The sequence below is a fragment of the Lathyrus oleraceus genome, chromosome 5 (genome assembly GCF_024323335.1).
Source record: "Lathyrus oleraceus cultivar Zhongwan6 chromosome 5, CAAS_Psat_ZW6_1.0, whole genome shotgun sequence".
Lineage (NCBI taxonomy): Eukaryota > Viridiplantae > Streptophyta > Magnoliopsida > Fabales > Fabaceae > Lathyrus > Lathyrus oleraceus.
The window spans coordinates 109098568-109111048 of record NC_066583.1 but is presented as its reverse complement, the minus strand read 5'-3'; positions in this window follow the sequence as shown (position 1 = coordinate 109111048).

The window sequence follows — 12481 nt, the reverse complement described above, 5'->3', positions numbered from 1 at the left end:
CATGCATTGATACTCGTCGTTCCATCACAGACTTTTACATCTCCCCTGGAGACTCCCTCATCTCTTGGAAATCGAAAAAGTAACTCACAGTTTCTCACTCGTCCTCAAAAGTTGAGTATCATGCTCTTGCCTCCACGGTTTGTGAAATCCAATGGTTAACTTACTTGCTCATGGATCTCAACATTCAGTTCATCACTCATACACTCCTCTATTGTGATAGCCAATTTGCACGTCATATTGTCGCTAAAGCAACATTTCATGAACGAACAAAACACATAGAGATTGATTGCCACGTAGTGCGCAAAAAATTCACTGCTAAGTTATTTCACCTTCTTCCTATTCCCAGTTCTGCCCAGCTCGTGAATATCCTCACAAAACCTCTTAAACCACAACTGTTCACTTCATTTTTATCCAAGCTTGACATATCCAACAATTATGCTCCAGCTTAAGGGAGGCTATTAAATAATATAAGCTAGTTTATTAGTTAGTTTTCAGTATATTTCTTTTGTCCATGTATATAGGATAATTGAATATTTTGTTACTTAAGATGTAAGTAACTATACCCTATATATAGGGTTGTTCGATGTGATGGATTACCAAGTTCAGAATAATGAAATACAATATTCCTCTATAAACTCTATTATCTGCTACACTTACTTTATTTACGTGTTTATTCTTAACATTTTGTATCGTACAAAATCACAGATCTTACCGCAGCCTGATGAAACTTTCCCTTCAACTTGAGCGGTCCCTTTGCATCATTTAAAGCACCTGATACCCTTCTCCATTTCAGTCACCCAACTTGAATTTGATGGTTTACATACCCTTCTATTTCTCCATCATTTTGTATTACGGATCCAAAATATTTAAATTGTGTGATTTTAAGGATAATATAGTCTTCAACTTTCACCTATAGGTTAGAAACACTTCTTATTTTGTTGAACTTACATTCCATATACTCCGTCTTACTTCTGCATAGGCGAAAATCATGTGTTTCTAAAGCTCGTCTCCAATTTTCCACCCTCACATTTAAATCATTCTTCGACTCTCCAAGAAGGACTATTCATCTGTAAAAAGCATGCATCTCGGTGCTAGCTTTCAGATGTATTTCGCAAGTACATTCAAAATTAGGGTAAAAAGGTAGGAGTTTAGGATTGAACCTTGATGCAAACCAATTATAATGGAAAACCGTTCATCTCTCCACCCTGTATCCACACACTAATCGATAAATATATGTGATCAAACTATACATTTAATTATAAAATAACGAACTTGGCCTCCAAACATAAGGACTTTGAACGATAAAATCCCTTATGTAATACACATCTAATTATAAAAAGAGATAATATTTGAGAAATCGTGTCAACTTAGATGTGTGAAACAAAGAGATTTTACAATAGTGCATAACACAAGATTTTGAACAATAAAATCGATAGATTTAATGAATTTTAATTTTATTAACCATGGAATAAAAACAGTTCAATAAAAAAAGTTCAATTCAAACCATTCATTAATCATAAAACTCATTGAATTTATTCACTATTAATATATTCAATGGACAAATATCCATATACTTATTAAATTTTTTAACTTGTATAATAAATAAATATCCTTTTAGAGTACATTTTAATAAATTTATATTTCAATAACAAATTCTTTTTTAATGAATTAAATTTATAAAATAAAACATACACAATTTATTTATAAAATTAATTGAAATAAATTCTAAAAATATAGGAAAAAGTGGAACATATAATTGTTTAATTATAAAATTTATTATAATTTAATATTTTTACAATAAATTATAAAAAAAAATAAAACTAGAAATAAGCTAAGTATTTGGACTACCGTCTCATTTAACATGCTCCGCAAAAATCCGCATATTAAACGGTATACGTTGATTTGTAGATTTTTTTTTAAATAATCAGTTTTATCAAAAAAAAATTCAAAAATAACCAATAATTCAAAAAAAAATAAAAAATAACCAGGTTTACAAGAGGATGCGCCAGATGAATTGACACACCCCCTAACCATTAAGAGGAGGCGCCAATAGCATTGGCGCATGCATTGGGCTCCTCATGAGGAGGCGTCAATGCTATTGGCGCATGCATTGACCCTCATGAGGAGGTGCCAATGCTCTTGGCGCCTAGGTGTGTCTTATAGTGTGGGCGCCAATTCATCTGGCGCATGCATGTTCTCTCATGTGGGCGTCAATCCCTCAGGCGTCGACATCTCATGTACAGTTGATGTTCACTCTCTATAAATACCACACCTTGGATGCAATATTTTTCACTCAAAATCATCTTCTAATACCATAATTTCTCTATTTCAACCACCATTACCTTCAAGTTTCTCTGTTTTAACAATGTCTGCATACATTCAGAAACGAAATGCTGATGTAATATTTTACGCCGTTGCGGCTCCGGTACAGATTCGACTTTGGAACACAGATACGTTTGAACGTCTTAATCGGACGTTGTACAGTTGGTTAGAGGGAGAAATTGGATAGGGTGAAAGGATTAGAATAATACAATGGCTTGTGTCCATGTTCAACCAAAACGGAGAAGTGCACGAATGGGTGGATATTAAGACCGACCAAAACGCTCGTAGGATGATGCATTACATGTTCAAAATTGTTTTGATGGTTGTAATCACATAGTTCTTGTATTGTATTTGTTATAATTATTTGTGTTACTGTTTATGTAATGGTACTTTCGTCACAGACGTCTAATATGAAATAAATTTAGTTTTTCATATATTGCAATAGAGGTACATGTGAATTTATCTAGTTGTGCTCGTTCCAACACTAGGATAGTTATTACGATTGTGACCTGGTTGACGGTATGAACTACATAGTCTAACCATTTTGTTCACCGTATCCATTTCGATTCGAATCCGGGTGCTGTTTGGACGACCATTTTTCTTCCTTCGCATAACTTCGTTGTGCCAGACGATGTCCCCTTGATATTCTGGCCAACAATCCTCTTTTGCCACTACGGAAAAAATAATTTTATAAACATTTGAAAGGCTGACGACTTTGTAAACTTCAGATAACAAGTAGGATGGATCTTTTCGAACCTTTGAGCATGCCGTAAATACATGGGAGCATGGGTACGAAAGGCTTGGAACTTTCCGCAGTCGCACCAACCTCTATCTAGTTCGAATCTGTACTGTCCCATTAGCATGCCCTCATTGTGATCCATAGACTCGACAATACTATACCAACCTTTAGTGCGGTCAAAGACCGTAACCACGTGTGTGTTTGCTTTGGCAGTTTCATGTCTAATGAATTTCATTGAAACATCACTGAACAACTGTCCAGATTGCAACACTGAACTCCATTTTGAGGGTCTGGTTTCAAATAGCGCCCTTAGCTTGAAATATGTTGCCTGCACCAAAGCAGTTATAGGTAGGTTGCAGATGCTTTTGAAGACAAAGTTCATAGATTCCATAAGATTTGTTGTCATGTGGCCCCAACGCTGACCGTTGTCGTATGCCCTAGTCCATTTCTCCAATGGAATACTATCGATCCACCGTACTGCATGCTCGTTTGACAATCTTATTTCCTCGCGGTCGTGTTTGAAAGAAGGTTCTGATAATGCGTAACCTGCATTGACAACCTTCTTCCATAACATCTTATCTTTGATTTCCCGCATGAAATTCTGAGCAATATGTCTAATATATAACACATGCGTCGAAGGAGGATTTTTCCAGTCGTTATCAATGTTATTATATGCACTGATGATTGAAGAGTGTCTGTCAGAGATCAAACATAAGTTAGCCTGAGGTGCAACATGCAATCGGAGATTTCTTAGGAAAAAACTCCATCCCTCAGCAGTCTCCCCTTCAACTAGGGAAAAGATGATTGGAAAAATGTTATTGTTCCCATCTTATGCCACTGCCATCACTAACGTTCCTTTGTATTTTCCGCACAACCATGTACCATCAATTTGTATAATTGGTTTACAGAAAGAAAACCCTATGATGCATGGTTGATATGCCTAGAAGAGAGGTGAAATATTCCATTTCTAACAGCACACGTACCGTCTGGTGTATACGCTGGCAATGTTTCCAACTTGACAATAGTCCCGGAAGCATATTGTTTTAGAGCCAACAAGTATTTTGGAAGTTGTTTGTAAGACTCCTCCCAATTGCCAAACACTTTTTCAACAACCTTTGTCCTAAGGTGGTCAGTAAGGGGGATGAACTACAATAGGTATCTGAAACACGCTATTGTAGTCTATCGCAATCTATTGGACCACATTGGACATGACGGTGTAATACTCTTACACAACTATATTTTAATTTAAAAATACATCAAATTATTTTCCATCTAATCGTTTCGTATTGTTTTACAGTTTATCTGGAGGCCATATCTGGGTCTTGATCATGATGTGAACGATGACGATGTTGCAGTTTGGACAGCGAAGACACCGATTATCCGATTCTCTATGGTGGAAATGCACCAGAGTGACCGGGTCAAATTGCAGTTCGGCATGCTACAACAGATTCCAGAATCTCCCACGTGTTTGGGGAATTGGCATAAAAAAAGGGTTGATGCATAATTTGATTATTTTGACTGGAGAGACTTTGCAAAAGAGATGTGTCATCAATGGAGGAATCGACGACAACACATCTTAAACGAACCAGTCATCCATGGTGCAAGACCGACTCAACAATATATGGCATGGTTTAGGTCGGTAACAACTCAACGATTTGTATCTGAGCCGCGACATTTGATGGATCCACGCCAACTTGCTTCGTCATCGTACGCCCCGCAACAATTCCCCACCCTAACCCAACAATCAACCACACAACATCAACCTATCACATACACATAACAACCAAACACTCAACCTCGCAACCCGTTCATGCCATCCACCCAACAACCAACCATCCAACGTCGCAATCCATTCATATCATCCACCCAAACACAATACCAAGAATCAAACCCCGCAACCACAACCGTTTATAGCCCAGATGATTCATATGGGTCACTTCATCGTAGCCCTCCACCAATGACCACCCAAACATCCCATCAACATAACACTCAACCATTGTTTAACTATAGTACGCCCTAGGAACCATTGCTTCGTTTCCAAAACGACTCAATGGTCCAATTTGGGTAACTATACCGTCCCCAATCCATCCAACCCCAACGACCTAACTACGATGACATGAACACCGAACTCCATTACGGAAGCGTCGTTGGTCAGAACCCCTCCGGATATTGGGAACAAATGATGACACATCTGTCAATTCATCTGGCGTATCCTCTTGTAAACCAGGTTATTTTGGTATTTTTTTTTAATTATTGGTTATTTTCGATTTTTTTATAAAAAAAACTAGTTACTTAAAAAAAAAATCTTGACTTATACGGTGGTCTGAATCTAACCTGCGTTAGTACAAGGATAACCGGTAGGTTATAATAAAATAAATAAATACATTACTTTTGTTAAAAAAAAATTAATAGTAATAAAGACATTCAATTTTTTAAAACTTAAAAAAACAACCAATGTTGCTCATTTAAAATTAAAATTTGTTATAAGTACTAATCACAATAATTCTAAAAGATACTTTAATATAATTTCAATATATACTTCAAACCAATCATTTGTAGTATTTATATATTCGGTAGCTATATTTTTTTACTAGTAAAGTTTATCATGGACAAAATTATAAGGGACAAAAGTATAGTTAATTATAAAAATAATTTTTAGATGAATTACAAACAAACTCGTGAATTCGCGGATTTAACGCGCATACCCCATGGTATAAATGGTCAAACCCACATGGGCCAAAATTTCACATCATAAAGGTTCCCCATTTATTTATTACAAGCCTTGTATTAATCATTCGCCACCATCAGAAGTTCCAGCTCCCGACACTGCTTCAACCTATCCCCTATCTCTGTCAATTTAGAATGCAATTTATCCTATTGAATTCTAGTAAGGCACACATTCTCCTGATATTGAGCTAGTTCTTCTATAAACCACTCCTCATTTATAGATGTGTGCCTTCTGAACATAATAGAAAAAAATTCAAGGCCTTTAGATATGCCACATATGATCTACATTCTGTTGGGATCGCTTGACGCCCTAGAGAACCCAAATAAACGACTCTCCTAACACCTATATGCGGAAATTGATGCTCAAATCCCATGAAGGGTAGATGAAGTTCATATCCTCTAAATGAAGCATCTTACATTCGAAAACTTCAACTAAGATAACAACTGCATGTGCAACCCTTTTGGGCATGTACATCGACAACCCGCTTAATAGGATTTACCAAACATTGATATGGATTAAAGGAATATGGACTAATAGGATATAAATAAAGTGACTGCAGACCAAGATGTTGAAGTTTTATAATGGTTTTCCTCCGAACTAAACACAATATTTTTAAGTACGGAGAGCTCCCAACCAAAAGATTTTACCACCCGGACAATTTCAAACCAAACAAGAGCTTTTAATATCAAGCTAATCTCACGAACCAAATAAGAGTTTTAATTATGGAGACCTCCCAACCAAACAGACAAAAGCTTTTCAATTGGTTTAGCTCAAAACCAAAATAAACTTCTCAGAATGAGATATATTACAACAATTCTCCCACACAAGAACTAAACACCTAACAGATAAAAGTTCACTCTTAAAAGCACTAGGAAAAAAGTGAAGAAATAAAAAGGTAGAGAGATGAGAGTGAGATATGGTATTTGAAATATGTTTTATGGTGTATTTTGAAATGAGGGAAAACCCTTTATTTATAGGGCAAAATGTAGTTCAAACATGGAAATAATTCATGGATATTTTAATGTCAATAATTGATTATGCATATCACATAATCGATTATGTGATACAAAAAAGGAAGACTTTCAAATGGTGTTGTCACTCATCGATTAATATGCCTCATAATTTATTATTAGGGTTACAACACTGATAATCGACTCACCCTAATGGACTAATCAATTATGCCATGCAAAAAACCCTTCTAATTGATTAAAATGAGTGTTTAATCCGTTAGCTAGGAACACAAATATTTTCCGATTGTTTTAATAAAATTAGAGAGACTTTCCAATCATTCAAAAGTGTGAGTTTCGTTTGTCTTAGTAATTTCAAGAGCTAATCTTATACCTTTACATACATAGATCACTTGACATAGATAATACGAGCTTTCACACTTCTTCTCTTTCACAATTTTTTATATTTAAGATCCCTTAATTGATTCAACATTGATTTAACACTTCAACTGGGACATAACTTCTTTTATCTGATGATACTTGCAAACTCTTCTTGATAGACAAAACCATAAAGAGATTGCTTTTATCAATGATCTTCACCGAATCTACCGAACTTCGCTTGAGATTAGGTGTTGACCTCTAGAAATAGGCTCAGAAAACTTGATCTTCAAGCTTTACAGATTGACCATCATATCAGATGACATATTTATCTTTGAGAACTACAACTTGATCATCATAACTGATGAGGACTTCACCTCATAACTTTGTCATTATCAAAATAAGATAACCTTAATCTTTAAGCACTTCTGATGAAGACTTCACTTAAAAGTGTTATCATCGTCAAAACCAAATAGGTCACCAGATTGTTTCAGTTGTCATACATGCAAGCATATAGATCCACACTATCCCTTTTTTTGATGATGCGACATATCTCTCAGAAAGGTGGGAAAATAAGAAAGTAATAGAAAATGATTAAACTCCCCCTAAGAGTATACTTTTTCCCCTTTGCCATAATCAAAAAGGTGGAAAAAGGATAAACATATATGAAAGATATTCAAGCATATATATCACCAAATAACATGCACATGGATTTAAAACTTAAAATACTTCATTAATTGAAAAATGGAATTAAAATACAGAAATCGGGAAAAACAGGAATTTAAACACTCTTAAGACGAAAAGCACAAAAGTGAGACAATTACTCGTTCATTAATTGAAAAATGGAATTAAAATACAGAAATCGGGAAAAACAGGAATTTAAACACTCTTAAGACGAAAAGCACAAAAGTGAGACAATTACTCGTTGTCACTATATCATCATCCTCCTCCTTTATGGATTTTCCTGATGTGTTCTTCTTGATGATGGCAAGATCTTTGGCCAACTTTTGAATGAAGACAGTGTTTTGATGGGTCATCGCAAGAATGGTGTTGATTAATTCATCTTTTGCTGAGATTGGTTGAGCTTTATCTTCATCATCTTCGATGGAATCGTTCCTCAATTCACCACGAAAGACTCGAAACTTGTTTTTGCTTAGAGAAGATGAGTTGATCAGAAAGTGGATTGCATCTACAGGTTCAACCATAAAGCCGACATCGGCTGATGCCAAGATCGTGGTGATTAAGCCTCCATAGGGAAATTCTACTGAGTAATTCTTCTTACAAAAGATCATGTGACCAAACAACTCATCAACCCGATTTATTTGATGATTTTGAGTTAGGAACCATAACGATATAACATCCTCCTTAATGAGAACTTCAATATTCCTTGTCTCAGAAAGAGTACGTGAGTGAGTAGATGATGTTCCACATGAACTTTAGTTTTCATAAACTTTGTTATGAGAGGAAGCTTTAATTCAAACAAAGTTTTCCAAAATAGCGACCTTGTGACTGAAATTACTTGACTTAGAAGGTCCTTCAACGGTGTATGTTTCTCCATTGTAAGGTGACTCAAACATCTTTCCAAAATCATCTATGTGAATATAAACCTCCACACTTTTTACGAATTTTGTGAGTGTCAAACCTTGAACTTGATATTTGAGTTAAATTACTTCATGAGTCTTAGAAACATGCTATCTAGTTCTTTAGTTAAGAACTGTGAGTAAGCCTCATATGATATTCTTGTAGGGTCTGAATTCCCTAAGAAACGAAGATTTCATGTTGACAGACCGCATCACTTTGTAGTTCGGCATGTCTTTCTCTTCTTGATTCTTTGAAGAATCCAAAAGAGACTTTCTTAAAGAAGGATTTCTAGATGGAAAACTTCTTATTGGAACCATGATGATGATGATAATAATAATAATGACCAAAAGTAGAAACTCACACAAGCAAGAAAAGAGAGAAGGAAAGAATTAGATAGAAAAGAAATGATGTGAGAGTACTTTTAAATAGTGAGATTTCTGAGTTTATTTTCGTGATAAAGTCCATATAATCAGAGGAGATTTTGACCCAAAAAAGAGAAATTTGAAAAATCTTTCCAAAACAAGTTCTCTAATCGGTAATAGCTAATCGATTAGATCTTTAAAACGATTGAGATTTAGTGTGTTCCTTGTTGAAGAGCCGACTTGATTAAGATTTGGAGAAGATACATTCTGATCTCGCTTAAAGATTTGGCGAAGATACATTCTGATCTCGCTTGAAATTGAGATAAATTATAATCGATTATTTCTCAAGTCAAATCGATGATCAAACTATTTTCAACATTTCTTCCTTCTTTTAGCTTTTGGATGATTCCGGGCTTGACGATTGTTTTTGATACCCATATATAAGTAATGCACCAATTTTCCTAGATATTTAATTTTATTGAAATTACAAGTTGTAGATTTTACCAAAATTGCAATGCCAAACTTTGATTCTAACAATCTTACCATCAATCCAAAAATACATTATTTGACCAAAAGAGGTAGTAGATTCCATCTTGGAACACTTACTTTTATCCTAACCTTGATTCCCCGTAAAAAAAACGAAGCACTTCCAATCCAATCATTCACTTGGACTCATCTAGTTTAAAGTATAACAAAATATATATTATAAACATGATAACCTAGCAAACGAAACATTCATTGGATGGCAAGTGACCAAGTGGATTTAGATTTTGAACAACTTTGGAACAGTAATTCATGCTAAATTCCTGCATAGTTTGATGTATCGAGACATCTAGTCTTTGCCATCATAACCATAGAAGCTCTTACTATTAACTTTTCCATGCCAATGGTACCAACAAACTATTAATAAAATTCCATCTCCAATCATCTTTGAAGCATGTCTGAAAATAATAATAATGTTGTTAAGTAAAAGATAAAATCTAACAAACATCCTTTTGATACTTTCCACCAACAGCAGCCGCATATTCTTGAGACCACCACTATTTGTACTTACTTCTGTTTTTAATCTATTTAACTCTTCTTTCTAAGGACTATGTTGATGAAAGGGACCATATTCTAATATTAGGAGATTGTTTTCTCATTTCATGTTGTGGTCCCTTACCTTTTCTAAGTAAAAAAATTACTTGGTGATTTTATTTCCATATATAGTACAACTTGATTAGTTTTTTAAAATATTGAACTGGAAAAATCAGAGAGAAGTGTGGGCTAAAAGGTAGGTGAAATTCCATGATATGCTTTTTTGCTTAAATAATGGCTTTATAGTTTATAGACATATTGGACTAGAGCATTAGAGTTGTTGACAAAGGAACTTAATTTACTAAGTTTGATGATAAAGTTGTATATAATTAGTAGTTTTTGTTGCGACATGAGTCTACACTTAATACCCAAGTGGTTACGTGATCCACTTTGTCGACAAAAAAAAACTGTATGAGAAAGTATTTAGTAAGAAAAGATGGATTAAAAAAATAGAGATAAAGAAGCTTTTCGTAAGTGATGTACATTAGAAACTTACCACTTGTGATCGCTTTTGATCTGGGAAGCTCTTGTTAGAGAAGCCTTATACACTATAAAGAAATTGTTGGATCATTATAATCTCTCTAATGAAAGTAGTATTTAAGTGAATTTTATAAAATATAAATTATTTATTTATTTATTTATTTTTTATTGGAAGAATTTTATGTTACATAATAAAAATTACAAATATGGGTTAAAAATCTTGCTTCTAACATTTTATATCTTAAATTTGTGATTGAACACACCTTCTATCTTCACTAGGGTCGATGATAGTATGATTTACGTAGAAAATCAAATTGTATAAAAGAATTAAATCGAACCGTTTTAGTTATTTCAGAACAAAACTAAATCGAAATATTAGTTAGGTGCTGGATTGAACTAAAGTATTGGTTCGGCGTATTTGTTCTAAATTCTAAACAAAATCGAGTTATTGGTAGTATTTTTTTCAAACTGAATTGTCATTCTTTAGAATATTTGTAGTGGTTCAATTCGGTTTGTTTCAGTTTTTTAGCTGAACTGTACCATGAATACCATACTTTTTTTGAAAGACAAACTATAATATATAATAAAGAAAAAGAGGGGAAAACTCAATCACACATATAAAATAAAGTCAAGTTGGCACAAGAAGTGCAAAGAGCACTGAAAACCAAATAAAAGTACATGAAAACAAACACCCAAAAGTAAAAATGAACGAACACTCAACCAACCACCAATAGGAAAAAAACCAAGAGTTGCACCAACACAACGAAGCTCTATCCAAAGAAAACTAGCTAGAGCTTAGACTGTTAAACCCGTCATCAACAGACTAGAAAACTGCAACAACATCATAAACCACTGAGCCCCTTTGAAGAAGGTTAAACCTCTTGATTCGCTATTGATTAAGACATATTATAGGGTTCTGAAGTCAGTAAGAGAAATAGATAGAGTTCACAGATTAACGACTACATAACCAACACCAAGTCAAAAAAATACTTTTATTCACCACCTCTTTTACATTTGTTCAAGAACTAGAGAAGAATTTATCATTACAAACTAACCAAATAGTCCACACAACTGCATGTCAAATCCTCTACTACAAAAAACACATTTTACTTCGGACGCGAAAGAGATTGTACTTAGGTTACACAAGCAAGGTAATGAAGGGCGACATGAAAACTCATCACTTTACCACTCGATTCTAAATAACCGATAGGATAGTTGAAATGGTCATTGGTTCGACCCCAACAACAATATTTTTTATTTTCAAAACTATGTAGCACGCGCCACGAAGCTCTCGGTTTTTGTTACTAACCGAGGGAAAAATGTCAGTAATTATATTGGTTTAATATAATAGTCGAGGGGTATAACCTATTTTTTTGTCATTTATAATTTGTTTTAAGTCTCATTTTGACTGGTGCATATCATTTTTTACACAAAAACTATAAATTTTGTGACAAAATCAGATCATTTTATTTTATACAGAACATAAAAACATAGAATACCAAATTATTGTTTATAAAACCAAATGTGCACATATCAAAAATGGTACACCAAGAGAACCAATACATATTTGAAAACAAAATCATATAATGCTTACAATATCTATAATGACATTTGAGATACACAAAACTTCTATCAAGAAAACCTATATAAATTTGAACCTATAATGGCAAAACCTCTATACAATATATACAACCAAGAAAAGCTAGTGTTGTTGAGATTCATAATAATATAGGAATGCTCCGGTCCAATGTGATCGGATGTCAACTATATCCTCTTGTGAGAATGATGCTTTGTTGCTAAACTCCTAAAGCCTATTAAAAACTAAAGGTGAAATTTGAGTATTACAAATAATACCACTTACCCGTTC